This window comes from Diabrotica virgifera, chromosome 7 (genome assembly GCF_917563875.1).
Source record: "Diabrotica virgifera virgifera chromosome 7, PGI_DIABVI_V3a".
Lineage (NCBI taxonomy): Eukaryota > Metazoa > Arthropoda > Insecta > Coleoptera > Chrysomelidae > Diabrotica > Diabrotica virgifera.
This window is the reverse complement of record NC_065449.1, coordinates 88,184,370-88,203,015: the sequence shown is the minus strand read 5'-3', so window position 1 is coordinate 88,203,015 and position 18,646 is coordinate 88,184,370. Positions and strand designations below refer to the sequence as shown.

The following is an 18,646-nucleotide window of genomic DNA, read 5'->3' as shown; positions in this document are numbered from 1 at the left end:
CATAAGAGCAGTAAACCTGACGAGACATTGGTTGACTAACTCCTATTTCATCTACAATTGGTGGAGGAGTTAGTCAACCAATGGGTTTACTCCTCTTACGGCGCCGTAAATTATCGCCCGTGTGGCCTTTCGCTGAGGCCAGACACGCGATAATTTACGGCGCCGTAAGAGCAGTAAGCGCTGTAAAAAGCATGAGCAGACAACCAGTAAATACAACGTTTTGGTCGTTGTTGTGGCGAGATGAGCTACAAGTTTGGACCAGGTCCACTCGTTTTCGACACGACGTCAAAGATGGGCCCGTTCGATGTTGTTGCGCGATATTTTACAGCTCAGTCTGGCCATCTACTATTCTCACCGTGGGACTCATTTTCGCGCTTAATTTTACGGCTCTTACGGCGCTGTAAATTATCGCGTGTCTCGCCGTAGCCTTAGTGCCAGCCAATAATTAATTACGGATTTAAAGCAAAATAATGTAACCGTTTTGCTTATTTTGACAAAAACTTGATACGTAACAAAAACGTAAATTTACGATGAATCTGTCCTTCTGCTCAGCCTTCACTGAATTCTCTACTCTACATCATTTGCGAATACAGTGGAACCTCGATAACTCGGATTAATCGGGACCGCGGCCGATCCGGGTTAGCCCGAGAATATGGTAAAAATTAATAAAATACGGTATACTTACAGATAAACTCCGTTATAATTGAAATAACATGAAATATATATGCACAGTACACATCTAAATTACTAAAAACACGTAAACACAAACCTAAGCAAACGGAAGCGAACAATACAAAACTGTACTACACACAATACAGCCATTGTGTAAAAAAGAATTTTTTAAATAGTCTGAAGAAGTTATCGCTTTGGTATTAATTCCCAAACCGTTTTCTCCGTCTCTTGGTTGTAGAATAAATTACTTCTTTTTCCTAATTGGTTTATTTAAAAAGACTACACTTACTAAAGCTAAGTTTAGCTTTTACGCCAGACACATCGAGAATTAATATTGTACAAAAAAGTCCCAAATATTAATTTGGACTTAATTATGAACTATTATAATTGAAAAAGCTATCGTTTTTTAAATATATGTAACATTGACAAATATTTTATTTGAATTGTCACTCATTTTTTGAGATAGATTTTTTAAGAAGGCCAAAATCGTGTATTAAATGTGACATAATTTTAGGGGCGTAATAAAGCAAAGATTAGAATTTGGATTATATAATAAAGTTTCAACATTCTCCCCCGCGTTGAAGCATCCCTGCTTCAACTAAATTACACAGTAACAGAAACAGAAGAAACAAAGTGTTAAGAAGAATGTAACAAAACTAGAAATAAGCATGTTGGTCGTTTTAAGGTTGAGTTTGATTTGGTAATAAAGAAAGCTTTGAAATGGATCGGATAAACTCTCCGGAAGCCGTACGGAGCTTAACCACACGGACTTTGCCATCCTTACCAGGATATACTTCAATGATGCGCGCCAACGGCCACATCATTGGAGGTAAATTATCTTCCTTGAGTAAAACTAGTTTATTTACTTGCAGGTTAGAATATTCTTCGGCCCATTTAGGCCGGTTCTGAAGGCGATTTAAGTAATCAACCGACCAACGTTTCCAAAAAACTTGTTGAATTTTAGAAATCTGCTGGAAGGTGGAAAGTCTATGTTCGTTTAAATGTGAAAGATCCTTTTCAGGATAAGCGGTGAGAGGAGACCCTATCAGAAAGTGTCCCGGTGTAAGGCAGGTTAAATCTGTTGGGTCATTAGAAACTGGACCTAAGGGCCGAGAATTTAGTATTGCCTCGATTTGACACAGAATAGTGTTAAACTCTTCTGAAGTGAACAAAGCATTACCCACCAATCTCTTGATATGAAATTTTGCGCTTTTGATGGCGGATTCCCAGATTCCACCCCAATGCGGAGATCGAGGTGGAATGAATTTCCACTTGATCTCATTTTGTGAAAAAAAGTCACAGATAATATTTACATTATTATTAGTTTTGAAAAATTGATACAACTCATGTAGGACATTTTTTGCACCTAAAAAATTGGTGGCGTTGTCACTATAGATCACTGACGGATTTCCTCTTCTCGAGACAAAACGTTTTAAAGCGTTCAGAAAGGAGTCAGTAGACAGTCCAAGAACTAGCTCTATGTGAACTGCCTTGGTGACCATGCAAACAAAAACCGCAATGTATGATTTCATGAGTGGAGACTTACGAAGCCTTGAGGATTTTATTTGAAAGAATCCTCCGAAATCAATTCCAACTTTCTGAAATGGTCTAGAAACGTTTACACGATCAGAGGGCAAACTTGCCATAATCTGTTGGCAGACTTGATTATTGAATCGAAAACACATATTGCGATTTCGAATGATTTTTTTGATCTCTCTGAGCCCATTAAGGGGCCAATAACGTAAACGAATATTGCTCAGAACGGTTTGAGCACCAGCATGCCCGAGCCGCCTATGTTCGTACTCTAGTATGAGGGAGGTCGTATGATTATGGGGTGGCAAAAGCAAGGGATGTTTCTGTTGGTAGGGAATGGAGGCGTTACAAAGCCGTCCGCCGATCCTCAGCATTGATAATTCATCGAGAAATGGATTTAAAGATGATAATTGTTTATTTGATAGTTGCTGGTTTGCAGAAAGTTCGGAAATTTCTTTAGAAAAATTGGTTAGCTGAACTTGCCGAACTATAAAATATAGAGCTTGGTCCAATTCTTCAACAGTGGGGGGATCAGATTGTTTGTTTCCTTTTAAACAACTGACAAATCTGAGTACATATGCGATAGTACGACGTAATCGAGAAAAAGAAGAAAATTTTTGAAATAATTGTTCCCAAGGAGGTTTTGAGTTGACGTTTGTGAGTATATTGGAACGAGTTTTTCTGTGCTCTGTAATTAGCTGATCAGCTATTGGGGGTTCATCAGAGAATTCTAAAGAATAATTAAGAAGAAAAGCAGGACCGGACCACCACAACTTGTTGTCCAGAATTTCTTGGGCTGATAAACCGCATGATAGAATGTCAGCACTGTTTTCAGCTGATTTAACGTATCGCCACTGACAATTTTGCGTCAGTTCTTGAATTTGAGCAAATCTATGCGATACGAACACTGACCATTTACTAGGGTGTGCCCTGCACCAACATAAAGCGACCTGAGAATCGGTCCACAAATTTATTGAGTCATACTCTAATTTATTTTCGAAGACTTGTAGAATTTTGTTTACAAGTTTCGCCAGCAAGAGCATAGCGCAAAGTTCTAACCTTGGAATGGTAATTGATTTAAGTGGGGCGACTCTAGATTTTGAAGATACTAAAGTAGAAAAAATATCATTGTCAGAATAAAGAACTCGAAAATAAATGCAAGCACCATAAGCCTCTATGCTTGCATCAGAAAAGCCATGAATTTCTATTTTGCTAATAGTTTTCGGACGAAAATATTGTCTAGCTATTTTTTGTTGTGAAAGCAAGGGGATATGTTCAATAAAATTGTGCCAATCTTTAAGAATGCAAGCGTCGTTTATTACGGTGTCCCAATGAAACTTTTTGAACCATAATTTTTGCATCAGTATCTTACCTTTTACTATAACAGGATTTATCAAGCCTAACGGATCATAACATTGAGCTAAGATAGAAAGTATTTTTCTTTTGGTAACTGGACCGTGCACGATTTCTTGAGGCACGGAAATACAAAGAGTATCTTCTGCTGTACTCCACTTTAGCCCAAGAACTTTACTTGGGACTTCATCTATGTTTATGTCATAATCAGCTTTTTGATTTTCCGAAATGTCTTCGGAAATATTTTTAAGAAAATAATCACTATTTGACCAATATTTATGCAACTCAAACCCATGCTTATTTAAGATGGTATTTAATTGAGAGTATAAATTGAAAAGTTCGTTGTGATTATATGAACCACAAAGGCCATCGTCCATATAGAATTGATTCAGAATTGCATCAGACGCAAGAGGAAATTCTAAAAAGTTTAGACAAGCAATTTCTTTAAGAACCCTTGTTGCCAAGAACGGGGCTGAATTGGTTCCAAAAACTACAACATCGAGTTGGATACATTTAAAGTCTTCATCAGGGTTTTCTCGCCATAAAATGTTTTGAAGAAAAGTTTGTTCCGGGTTCACGAGGACCTGTCGGAACATTTTTTTAATATCTACCGTGAATACAAAAGGAAAAAGTCTAAATCTACATAGAATGTCCTACATAGAATAATTCTGGCTGGACCTGATATCCCTTTAAACACACGTCGTTTAAGGAATACCCTGAGGAACTTTTGGCGCTGGCGTCCATGACAACGCGCAAACGCGTTGTTAAACTGGATTCTCTAACTACACCTAAGTGCGGAATAAAATATTTATTTTCAGTTTTGGCATTTAGCAGAGTTAGGGGTACATAATGAGCATGTTCAAATTCAATTAATTCATCAATAACTTTTTTATAGTCTTGATAAAAGTTGCAATTAGTTTTAAATTTATTTTCTAAAGAAATGAAACGCTTTCTGGCCATGTAATAAGAATTTCCTAAGTTTAGATTTTCTGAAGGTGATTTCAGCGGCAAACTTACTTGAAATCTACCATTTTGTAAAATTTTGGTTGTAGAACGGAATAGGTTTTCAGATGCCTCATCAGCTTCTGAAAGATAGAATTTATTGGGAATTTCCTCGATTTCCCAGAATTTCTTCAAACGGCTGTCTAATTGTAATGTGGAAAGAAGTGAATTAGATTCAGTTAAAACTTCTGAACTACTGTCTGTAACAGATATATTGGATACAGTAAAATGATCAGGAACTGTACCAGCTACCACGAAACCTAAGTGAGACTCTTGTAAGACTGGAAGATTTTTGCCAAGTCTGACGAAGTTAGGTAAAATAATATCGTAATAAAGATCCAAACCAATTAGAATGTCAATTTCAGAAGGCTTAAAAAATTCGTCGTCTGCTAGAAAGAATTGTTCCGGAATATTTAATTTTTTCACTAGTATTTTTGATTGAGGGAGAGCACAAGTAATCTCGGGTAATACAACTACTGAAAAATGAAAACTTCTTCGACGATCATAATTGGAAAATATGGTTATATCTGACATTTTAGTACAAGTCGAGCCACTCCCTCCTATTCCTGATATATGTACTGACTTGTTATACGTATCTAATTGTAACTTGTTCACAAGCTTCTCTACGATAAATGAATTTTGGGATCCTGTGTCCAAAAGAATTTTCGCTATGCAGAAATTAGCGTTTTTACCAAGTAAGGTTACTTTTGCAGTACCCAGAAGAATATGATTATTTTTTACTGACTGAACAGAGTGATTCGCTGAATGATTATTTGCGGTAGGGTTATTTTCCGTAAAATTTCTCGAAGGACCTTGAAAATTTGTTATTCCTGAATTTTCCTGTACTGGTTGGATATCCAGAGAACGAGTTTGAAGATTTAAATTACTATCGAGATGAGAAGATGAATTATTACCATTTTGAACATGAGCAGTATTATCTAAATAAGAACTATTAGATGAGATTAGAGAGCTATGGTTACCTGCGTAGCTATTAGGTTGAGAATTTGAACCATTATTATATAGAGAATGTGAATGACGCTTACTACTAGTCATTGGCGGAGAATGTTGATTTTCGCCGATTTTTATGTGCATTAACGAATTGTGTGACTTGGAGCAAAAAGAACATTTTTTAGAGGATTTACACTCTTTCAAATTGTGTTTACCAAAACAATTTATACATAAATTCGTTGCCCTAATAAATTGCAATTTGGCGGAATGAGATATATCTTTAAACTCAGAGCAAGTGTAAATTTTATGGCCCTCCTTGTTACAGTAGATACAAATTAATTGAAATTGGCGATTTGAAGTTGCCTCATGCATTGTTGAATGAGATGAGAAATTTTTTCTGGTAGTTTTAGGACTAGAAATTTCAACATTTTCCAGAATTACTGCACGTTTTTCTAAGAATTTTAAGAAATGATTTAAAGTAGGTATTTCATCGTGATTCCTCTCAGATTCATATGCCTTAGCCGATTGAAAATCTAACTTCTTTTTTAGAATGAATATAAGTGTTAAGTCAAATAAATTTTCGGAAGTTAAATTCAAATTTTTTAGTGACAAAATATTATTTTGAATTGTAGTGATTAATTCTCTTAATGTGTCTGACTTACATTTAGAAATATTATTACAATCAAAAATTGCTTGCAAATAAGAATTTATTATGGCGAATTTGTTTTCGTATCTCTTCTTTAAAATATTTAACGCGATTACAAAATTTTCATTAATTATCGGTAATGAATCTATAAGTTGAAGGCTTTCACCTTTTAAATAACTCTTCAAGTACACAAGTTTTTGGACATCTGTTAATGTCTCATTTTTCACTATGAGCGCATCGAAGAGCTCGATGAACGATTGAAAGTCTCTAATATGACCTGAGAATTGTGAAATTGTTATATCCGGAAGACGAACTGCTATTTGAGCACTACAAGAACCCTCACTGGATGAACTAGATGTTATCTGAGAAGGTGCAGCTTTTAATTTATTAACACAAGCGGTCAAATCGCTTACAAGTTTGAAATATTGATTTTCTGTAAACTCTCTATCTTTTTCTTCTTTGCCTGTATTTGATGCAAGGAATTCGATTTCATTTTGTGCTTTTTCATAATCATGAAATATTAAATGAAGTCTACTTAATCGCGTCTCGAACTGGGTAACATCTAATTCTACGTCTTTTTTGGCTATAAACCAGTTATACATACGAGTAAGAGAAGACTTAGCAATTATTCTGTATTTTTTGGACTCATCCATTTTTATTAAAGATATTGGAACACGAAAATGTCTTTGAATCACCAAATTTAATGATTTTAATGTCTTTGAATAACTGATAGCCAAATAGAATAATGAAACAAAGGGTATATAAATGGACTTATCTCACCCAGTATATCCTTTTGCTGTTGTGTCGGCGAATAATCTTGAAGAACTTTCCATAAGTTTTATGCTGGTCAAAAATCCGGCTCGATGTAGGCCAAATGAAGAAGTTATCGCTTTGGTATTAATTCCCAAACCGTTTTCTCCGTCTCTTGGTTGTAGAATAAATTACTTCTTTTTCCTAATTGGTTTATTTAAAAAGACTACACTTACTAAAGCTAAGTTTAGCTTTTACGCCAGACACATCGAGAATTAATATTGTACAAAAAAGTCCCAAATATTAATTTGGACTTAATTATGAACTATTATAATTGAAAAAGCTATCGTTTTTTAAATATATGTAACATTGACAAATATTTTATTTGAATTGTCACTCATTTTTTGAGATAGATTTTTTAAGAAGGCCAAAATCGTGTATTAAATGTAACATAATTTTAGGGGCGTAATAAAGCAAAGATTAGAATTTGGATTATATAATAAAGTTTCAACATAGTCTTTTAGTCTTTTTTAAACAATTCTAAGACAGTTTGATTGAAATAAATAAAGGAATATTACTATAGGTGCCTGTTGTTTCCGATAATTCAAGTATGAACGTCGCTCTGCCATGACGACGTGTGCCATGAGTCATTTTTGTTATCGTATAGTTCAAATTACAGAAATACACACTATCTCTCAAATATTATATTACATATATTTTTATTTGTTGAAATGTTTTTCTGATGAAAAACGGTCCGGGTTTGCCGGACTTCCGGGTTATCGGGGGTCGACTTATCGGGGTTCCACTGTTTGTTGAACAGATATGAACTTTTATCCATAAACTTCGATTAACTGAAGATGAATATCTATGGATGAAATCTATTTTGCATTTAAAAAATGTATCACTTGAATTTCACATTGGCGGTAACAGCGACCGGGACCTCCATCTTCGAAGGCTACTAGGCCGACAAAGAGCAATGCGTGGTGAAACGAGTGTGGTAAGAGAGAGGGAGAGTTAAAGTATAAGGCAATGTTGCCAGATTTCTCCCAGCAAGTAGCATTATTTCTAAGCGGCGTAGGAAATCATATTAATTAATCCACGAGGAAAAATTTCCTGTAGTTGGCTGTATACCATTACAAAAACATAAAATCCTTTATAAAAGGTATATTTGTTAAAATCCCTATACAGGGCTACATCAAAGACAGAACTAGTTTTCAATCGGTTGACCGATCATCATCAGTGCAATCCTAAAATGTGTACAACCAGATAAAATGATGCAAAGTATTTGAAATGTTGACTAAGGTTAAAAAAATTTTTTTATAGGTTATACTCACTTAGAATCTACATGCAAGCCACCAAAGTAAAAATAACAGGGTAAAAACCCTTTACAATTGATCCGTCATCGGAACATATGACTAAGATGTGAATTATAACATGGATGATTAAGATATCCAATGTTTTTCGCCCGAGGTACCAATGAGCTCTATCTGACAAGTTCACATCATGACTGTATGGAAGCAAGTGATTTTGATAACGGAAATTCTGAATGGTGACATGACAAGAATGACAGTTCCACAGGAAGTTATAATTTCCCTGTTGTTTTGTGGTATTTATTGTAAAATTTGTTAAATTAATAACAATAAAAACAGTCGTTCCCACTGTGGTAGATAGTCTGTAAAAATGGAAATAGACTTGATGTAAATGTTAAAATATTGTAATGGAGGAAGTAGGCAAACCACATTACACATAATACAGACAACTTAATAAACGTTATCAAACCCTTTATATGTGATATCTAGGGCTTAGAAAAGCAGTTGTGTGTTTATTTAAAAGTTATCAATTATATTAGAATAATTGGAAGTTGTTATAGTATGTGGAAGTACCATAAAAATCACTGTGTGGGTGACAAAGGTGTAGAACTCAGTGGCGGCCCGTGAGGTAGTGCCATAGAGCCATGGCACTACCTTGCTAACTATCCATAAACATATTTTTTATCTTCAAAACTTTTTAATTCCTATTAATTTTTTTGTGTGTATTTCTTTTGATCTTCATAAATTATATAAAATATGGCAACTATGGGCGCAATACAATCCCTGCCGACAGCGGAGAGTATTCGACAGGAGAATCTCCTTCGCGCCGAAGTCAGTACTGGCACGAGTAAAGAGAGAAAGATTTTACGAGCATTCTATGTAAGTGACAGAGAAAGAGCTATATTGGACTATTAGTATACCTTAACATTAGAATCTCTGTGCCAGGCACGAGGGTATGAAGCCAGGTCTATTTATTTTGAGTTTCTTTACGTGCTGGTTTGTCGCTTTTATTATGTATATTTTCTGTTAAAAAGTTTTTGTATTTATAATTAAACTTTTGGTGCATCATGATCGTGGGTATTTTGATAATATTTTGATTATTTCTTAAGTTTAATTTATTAATTGACAATAAAGATTAGTATTTTAAAATTTTTTTTGGTGGTTTTTCGCTAGAAAAAAAAAACTACAAATGTTATAAGGTGTTGTGGAGCTTTCGAGTTAGCTTTAAGAGGTCACGACGAAAAAGAAAATTCAGAAAATAGAGGCATATTTAAGGAGCTGGTCAATTTTAGCGCCGAATTAGACAACGACTTAAAGGTTCATATTATTCAAAGTACCAGATCTTTCAAAGGTCTACCTTCTCCGGACATTTAGTTGCTTCTAATTTATTTATGTCGGAGAAGTTTTCTGCTTATAAGCATCAGTTCTCCGAATCATTTCTTAATGAACCATGGAGACTGGAGACAATTTAAATTTTTAAGCAAAACTCGGTTTAAAACTGAATTAGAAGTAGGTACTGTATTAGCGAGACGAATTAAGTACTACCTCTGGGGCTGTTTCGCTATCGGTTTTATTGTAGAGGGAAGGTTTAAAAAACACATTTGAAGAAACTATTAAACTTTTAAGTATTTTAGTTACCATTCCTATATCAACATCTGAAGCAGAACGCTGTTTTTTGATGTTTACATCGAAACCTAGTGCTTTAGGTATGCTATCTGCAGAAAAGCATTTTGTAAATTGTATTGATAATTTTAATTATAAAGTCATTGAAAACTTTGCAACCAAAAAATAGAAGAATGAACTTCATATATCGTAAACTTTAAAAGTGACATTACAAAAATGTGTGCATATGTGTGAATAATGAAATAGTATTATTTTTATAAATTGGTAAATAGAGACTAAATCGTAATAACAATTTTCAAGCACTATCAGCAGTAAATGCTGGTGGTAGCTTAAGAGGTTTTTATGATTAATTAATTTACGGAACTGTTTTGATCAATGTTGGACACTTGCTTGGCACCTCAGATCAATAAACTTAAGATATGTACATAAGATAAAAGTATCCGCGCATATTTTTTTTAGTTTTTGTTGTCAGTACACCTTTTTGGCTGCCCGAGTTGTGGCACTACCTTCTTAAAGTGGTACGAGCCGCCACTGGTAGAACTGTTTTCTGATCTGGGAGGGATATATAATACAAGCTAAGATACATGCCACCATTTCTCAAGATCCCTGCATATCGCCTGGAACTCTAAGGGTTCGACAAAACAGACCAATATATGAGATAGCTAACATAGGGGAGAGGAGTGGTGTTATAAATTTATGAGAATATAATTAAAATGTAACATGAACGGGACCCAGAAAGAATAGTGAGACTATTAAATTTAATTGCAATATGATTATATGGGGTGGATATAATTAAATTATTGATGAAAATTTAGTGATGAAAAGGTATGTATGTGGGTGATGATAGCAGCTATTGGTTTGTGTGTATATAATTGGATAGTGATAGTGGTTTATGGATAGAGGTGAATAAGGAAAGAAAATCATTATGAATTGTGTCAAATCAACTGTAAATGTGGCTATGTGAAAGCGATAGAGTAATAAACAGGTGAAAAGTACTATTGTGATTAAAAAGAAGTTAAGAAAAAAGTTGTCGATGAAATGGATGGAAGTCCCGGTTAAACGAAACATGGCGATTGACACAATTTGGGCTTTTTTGTTTTTCTCTGACTATTTCCAGGTCCTCGTACAAGTCCAACTTCAGAAAGTCTCTTTGGGGGATATTGCGTAGAAGAGAAACATCATCTGGTATGTTCAGAGTATGATTTTTCTCTTTGAGATGTTGTGAGAATGTAGAGGTATTCTCTCTTCTGATGTGTTCAAGAGAGCGAGAAGCAAGTGATCTACAAGTTCTTCCTATGTAGGTGGCATCACAGTCAGAACATTGTAGTTTGTAAACACCACTACGATTCATATAGTTGATAATATCTTTGGTGTTAGATAGAGACTGTCCTAAGTTATTGGATACCTTAAAAGAAATTTGGACGTTATCTACTGATCTTTTTATAATATTTGAAATATCCCCAGATAGTCGATCTTCGTGAAAAGGTATGGAAGCATAAGTAGGTTTGGTTGTCAAACCCATAGAGAACGCGGCATGTCGTAAGACCCTGAGCTGTCTTTTATGCATGAGCTTGCTTATGATGTGTGGATCGTATCCGTTGTTGAAAGCAATTTGACGTATTATATTTAATTCTTTACTGCAGTCGGATTGTGATAAGGGAATGGTTTCAAGACGGTGTATGTAACTATGAAAAGCAGCAAGTTTGTGTGACATTGGGTGGTTGGAAGATGCTGGGATAACATGGTCGGTCTGTGTTGGTTTCCTGTAGATACTGAATTCGAAGTGGTCATTTAATCTGGTGATAGTAAGGTCGAGAAAATTGATTGATTGAGAAGACTCTAATTCCATGGTAAATTTAATATTGGGGTGGATATGGTTGATTCTAGAAAGCAATGAGTCTGCTGTATTTGAGTTACCTGAGATGATCAGAAAACAATCATCGACATAGCGAAACCAATGGAGAATTTCAGGATTTTTCATGATATGTACGGATTCTAAATGATCCATAAAAATGTCAGCTAGGAGAGGAGATAGGCAACTAGGGTAGTTGCCTATCTCCTCTCCTAGCTGACATTTTTATGGATCATTTAGAATCCGTACATATCATGAAAAATCCTGAAATTCTCCATTGGTTTCGCTATGTCGATGATTGTTTTCTGATCATCTCAGGTAACTCAAATACAGCAGACTCATTGCTTTCTAGAATCAACCATATCCACCCCAATATTAAATTTACCATGGAATTAGAGTCTTCTCAATCAATCAATTTTCTCGACCTTACTATCACCAGATTAAATGACCACTTCGAATTCAGTATCTACAGGAAACCAACACAGACCGACCATGTTATCCCAGCATCTTCCAACCACCCAATGTCACACAAACTTGCTGCTTTTCATAGTTACATACACCGTCTTGAAACCATTCCCTTATCACAATCCGACTACAGTAAAGAATTAAATATAATACGTCAAATTGCTTTCAACAACGGATACGATCCACACATCATAAGCAAGCTCATGCATAAAAGACAGCTCAGGGTCTTACGACATGCCGCGTTCCCTATGGGTTTGACAACCAAACCTACTTATGCTTCCATACCTTTTCACGAAGATCGACTATCTGGGGATATTTCAAATATTATAAAAAGATCAGTAGATAACGTCCAAATTTCTTTTAAGGTATCCAATAACATAGGACAGTCTCTATCTAACACCAAAGATATTATCAACTATATGAATCGTAGTGGTGTTTACAAACTACAATGTTCTGACTGTGATGCCACCTACATAGGAAGAACTTGTAGATCACTTGCTTCTCGCTCTCTTGAACACATCAGAAGAGAGAATACCTCTACATTCTCACAACATCTCAAAGAGAAAAATCATACTCTGAACATACCAGATGATGTTTCTCTTCTACACAATATCCCCCAAAGAGACTTTCTGAAGTTGGACTTGTACGAGGACCTGGAAATAGTCAGAGAAAAACAAAAAAAGCCCAAATTGTGTCAATCGCCATGTTTCGTTTAACCGGGACTTCCATCCACTTCATCGACAACTTTTTTCTTAACTTCTTTTTAATCACAATAGTACTTTTCACCTGTTTATTACTCTATCGCTTTCACATAGCCACATTTACAGTTGATTTGACACAATTCATAATGATTTTCTTTCCTTATTCACCTCTATCCATAAACCACTATCACTATCCAATTATATACACACAAACCAATAGCTGCTATCATCACCCACATACATACCTTTTCATCACTAAATTTTCATCAATAATTTAATTATATCCACCCCATATAATCATATTGCAATTAAATTTAATAGTCTCACTACTCTTTCTGGGTCCCGTTCATGTTACATTTTAATTATATTCTCATAAATTTATAACACCACTCCTCTCCCCTATGTTAGCTATCTCATATATTGGTCTGTTTTGTCGAACCCTTAGCGAGCTCGCAAACCAAATGCAACACATACGATAAAATACATACGTAAAATGTTGCACATTTATTTCATAATAGCGTACATCTGTTTATACTCAACAGGGATAACGTCGCATGCACACATTTTATATAATGTAGAATACAGGAGCGTGCTATAATTTTGGAACTTCAGTAAGTATATCAAATATCAGTATTTGAAATGTCTTCAAGCGAAGAAGACGTTATTGTAGCTTGGCAATTTTTAAGAAGGCGTCAGAGAAAAAAAATGGGTTCAGCATGTTCATGCTACACTATTGTTGTTAATATTTTTGGATAATCCTCTGCAACGACTCTATTTACCTCCCAAGGGTAATACTCTGATGAATTTTGACTTGAGGTTGAACATATTAACTTATTTACTTTTAGGACATAATATGCAAATCGAACAGGTCGATTTTTAAAACAATCATAGTATATTCGTGTGACAGTCATAACTAAGATTTTTTTGAATCGGAAAGTACATCATGTAACACCTCATTTAAAAGCTTTTAAAATACTGACTACAAAAATATACAATACTTGCGCAAAATTTCGGTCCAATACTTTTTAAATGGATTCATTTTTTTTAATCCTGAGAAAACTAATAAGAACTTTTGAAAAATTTAAATGTGCATGCACTCGTAATTAGTGACTAGTTCAAGCGTCAACTACAGCCCCTTCAAAAATAAGCACTTCCAACCGGTGAAACTTACCATATAAACAATAATATAAGTATACACGAGTAAAGCAACTTATGAAGTGGTAATGATTAATTTCACTGAGGATGCTAATTAGGGGGTGATTTTCACAATTTTTTTACCAAAAAAGGAAGGGACCAACGTTATTTTGAGCGTAACTTGCTTACTTTTGCTACTAAAACAAAATTAAAGTTTTTTTTAAACAATTTAAAAAATTTTTAATGAGTTTTTCCCAAAAAGTGCTTTATTTTTTGGTTATTTCAAGTTGAAATATTCGATTTGAAATTTGGCGAGTATCAATGTATTTTTCATTACTTATAACTCTTCTTTTACTAGGTAATCTCATACCTAAACCATTTTTTTCACTTTTTTATGGGATATATTTTTGCTAAGAGTGTTTTTTTTTTCGATAAAATACTTACTTTTTGAGTTAGTTGCAAGAAACCGTCTGAAAATGTGTTTTTTATGAACATATTTACTCGCAAATAACTCGAAAATTTTAACTTAGTGAAAAAATGCTATAAAACAAAAGTTGCTTAGAATTAGTTAGTTTATCCATTTCCGGTCTTATTTTGAGCGTATATTTTTTCACTCTCGAGAAGGGATGAAGCTGGGCCCCCATGCTACCTACATAATATGTATATGCCAAATTTCATGCCAATTTAAGCGGATCTTTAAAATTTATAGGTTTTGCATTATTTTACCGTCAGCGAACGGACTATCAATTGCCCATAAACTTTAAAAATATCACTTAGAAAGAAATATGAAAATAAACATGGAGAAAATAAAGATAATGGTCATGGGAAATGGGGATACTCAAGTAAATATAGAGATAAATAACCAAAAACTAGAACAAGTAACAACATATACATAAATACCTGGGTATGAAAATAGAAAATGGAGGAAGATCAGAAGAAGAAGTCAACGAAAGGATAACCATGACTCCAGAATGTACTACAGCTTAAACAGAGCATTCATTGGAAAGAAAGAAGTAAGCAGCAGGACGAAGATGGGGGTATATAAAATGATCTTCAGGCCGATTCTCACCTATACTACTGAGAGCTGGGTGCTAACACAATCATCGAAAAATAGAATAAACTCAATGGACATGAAGTACCCATGAAAAGTAAAAGGAATTACAAGACGCGATAGAATAAGAAACAGCATTGTAACAGAAGAACTACAAGTCGAACCAAAAACACAAATACTAGATAAGAACAAGCTTAAATCCTTTTGGCTTTTGTGTAGAATGAACGACAATAGACAAGTAAAACGCGTATGGGAGGCAAAACTACACAAAACAAGAGAGGAAAACGGAGACCAAAGAAAACCTGGAACGATGAAGTGGTAAGGATTCTGAAGAAGAAAAATACAACTTCGACTGAAGCGAAACGAAGGTCCAAGAATAAGCAAAGTGGAGACGATTTGTATATGATATAATTGATATAGATGCATGAAATGTATTTTTCGAACACCTTAAGAAAGGTTTAGATATAGATTATATATATAAAATTATTTATACTACTTGGACTAAATAAAAAAGGGATTTGTGTACCAATTTAACAAATTTAAATTATACTAGAAAAAATTGATTTGTCAAAAAAACTGTAAATATTAATCTATAAACATTATATAGATAAGTCAACAAGCATGTCTATGCTTTTAAGACTTTTTTAAGTTTATTATGTAAGTAAACAAATTATTGTAAAAAATTGACCTATAATTGACCAATTAATTTTTTGAGAATCCGATCCCGAACGAGCTTTTAAAGAATTCTAGGTAGTTTAAGTGCATTGAAGACATAAATTAACCGCAGATATTTATTAGACCATGCTGTATTGTTGGTCCCGTTAGGTAAATTATTCGGATTCGTTTTCTTTTGCACAAACTTACTGAAAAAGACGTCCTCATAATAAATCCACAGGGTGCCGGGAGGTGCCGCGGTCGGAAAATAGTTTAAACAATTTTTTTTAAACAAATTCAAAAAATCAATTTTTTCACTTCGTAAATTTTTTATATTCTTTGGGTCATTATGGACAAAAAAGGTCTCTTGTGATTTTTCTCTAAAATTGATTGTTTTAGAGTTATACGCGATTTAAAATTTGAAAAACGCCAAAATCACTTCTTCTCCTTTTAGTTTCTTGGCCTCCACTTCTTAGGTACTTGGCCAGTTCTCGTATTTAGACTGCAATTGGAAGGGAATACTCTTTCCAAGGGGTCTGGATTTTTCCATATTCCCTTCGTTAAATTCATTGTATTATGATTGTCAAATAACTATTTTATATTTTAATTTGATTGATCGTTCTTAAGATTTGGTCATTAATATTATGTAGACAATTTTATATTGAAATGGGGGTTGGACTTCCTGTATTAACAAGTTCCTGATACAGGTCAAGTTGATTTATTTTGTAACATATTCAGTAACATATGAGTTATACTTTTGTCCACATTCACAAAAAGGAGTATCACTACAATTGATTTTAAACCAATAATGATCTGGTATGAGGCATTGACCCAAACGCATTCTAATAATTGATGTCAGGTGCCTTCGATCCCCAAATGTGAATTTGTGGAACCAAGGGTTTGTAGAAAAATCACTTTAGTTTTAAACTGTTTTGTCCATTCAACTTTAAACTCATTTACAATTTTGTGTTTAATAAAAGGTAAAAAGTGAAATTTATATATTTCAATGTCTGCAGAAATGTTTAAAGTCTTGACTATATTTGCCAATTTATCAGCCTCTGTATTCCCCTTTACTCCAGTATGGCCTGGAATCAAAGCTAAGATTAAGATATAGCTAAGCTAAGATATATATAACGCCAAAATGACCATTTTCAAGGCTTAATGACTCGGTTATAAATTATTATTAGAGAGATATTGCATAGTCACTTTTGCACTTGCTGTATTACAGCACGCGTTATTTTGACAGTAGAGCATGCGCAGATGTGATATTTGGCTTACGCTGCGTTATTGGAAATAGTGCCTGCCGCTATTAGGGGAGCCGTTACGCTGTGCGGTATTCGTTGCGCTATTTTCTTTTCAGGTTATGCTTGTTGTTTTTCTTTCATTTAAACCAAGTTTATTTGTAATGATTTTCTAAAATGAGTACCTCAGACAGTAGCAAACGAATCAGATTTACATCTGATGACGATTTGTGTTTATTAAAATAAGTTGTAAGTCAAAATCAATTGACTTATTCAGAAAATTGGACGTTAGTTCAGGAAAATATGAAGTGTACAACAGGAAATTTTTTTATTTTAAGAACACTCAAGGATCATTTTTTCTCTTGCTCGGTATTTGGAAGAGAATTCAAACCTTCCTTCCATTTAAATCAAATTCTTTATTTTTAGCATGTAATAGGTGTTTGTTCATCTTCCAGAATGTTATGTGCAAGATGATAAACTAGATGTTCTTATCGTTAGCATTGGCCAAAATGAGAACTTCTAACTAAATCTTGATCCAAAATTGCATACAAATTAGACAAACAACTAATCTTAATCGAGCCGTAAAAATACCGCCACCAAAATGTTGAGCAATATCTGTATTTATGACACGTCTGAGAAATGGCAATTCTGTCAAAATAGCGCGGTGTAAATAGCACAACGTAGGCTGTATTAAATTTGCAATATCTCTCTATTATGAAAGTCAAAAAGTGACTAAATAAAAGTTTAAATCCCCCCCCCCATCCCCCCTCCCTACATGATCTTGCAGAAATTTGTGTCATTAATGTATTACTAAGCTGTTATTTTTAATTAATCAGCGCTAACAGCGTATTGAGGCGGCCGTCAATGTGAGTGGGAAAGAGATGCACCATTCCGGCAACCAATGGTGCATCTTAACTCGCACTCACATTGACGGCCGCCTCCATACGCTGTTAGCGCTAATAGTTAAAAATAACAGTTTAGTAATAAATTATTGACACAAATTTCTTCAGGATCATGTAGGGGGTGCTTTAAACTTTGATTTAGTCTTTTTCTGACTTTCATAATAATAATTCCTAACAGAGTTAAAGCCTTGAAAATGACCATTTTCGCGTTTTTCAAATTTTAAATCGCGTATAACTCGACAACAATTAATTTTAGAGAAAATTCATAAGAGACCCTTTTTGCTCATAATATTCCAAAGAATCTAAAAAAAATTGATACGAAGTGAAAAAATTGATTTTTTGAATTTGTTTAAAAAAAATTGTTTAAACAGTTTTCCGACCGCGGCACCTCCCGGCACTCTGTGTATTTGTTATAAGGACCTCTTTTTAAGAAAAACGTTTGTGCAAAAAAAATGATCGGTATAATTTACCTAACGGGGGCGACGATACAGTCTGGACTATATGGGATGTTGCCTGTTACAAATATCGTTCGGATATCGCTTTTGGTATGAGAGCTTCCTTAGAGTTCCAGGCGATATGCAGGGATCTTGAGAAATGGTGGCATGTATCTTAGCTTGTATTATATATCCCTCCCAGATCAGAAAACAGTTCTACACCTTTGTCACCCACACAGTGATTTTTATGGTACTTCCACATACTATAACAACTTCCAATTATTCTAATATAATTGATAACTTTTAAATAAACACACAACTGCTTTTCTAAGCCCTAGATATCACATATAAAGGGTTTGATAACGTTTATTAAGT

At 34.3% G+C, this 18,646-nt stretch overlaps 1 protein-coding gene across 1 annotated transcript in view; it reads right to left on the bottom strand.

Moving 5' to 3' along the window:
• The window catches only part of LOC114334874 (SET domain-containing protein SmydA-8-like), a 128,634-nt gene that overhangs the window by 84,038 nt on the left and 25,950 nt on the right, over positions 1-18,646 (bottom strand). The window lies entirely within an intron of this gene.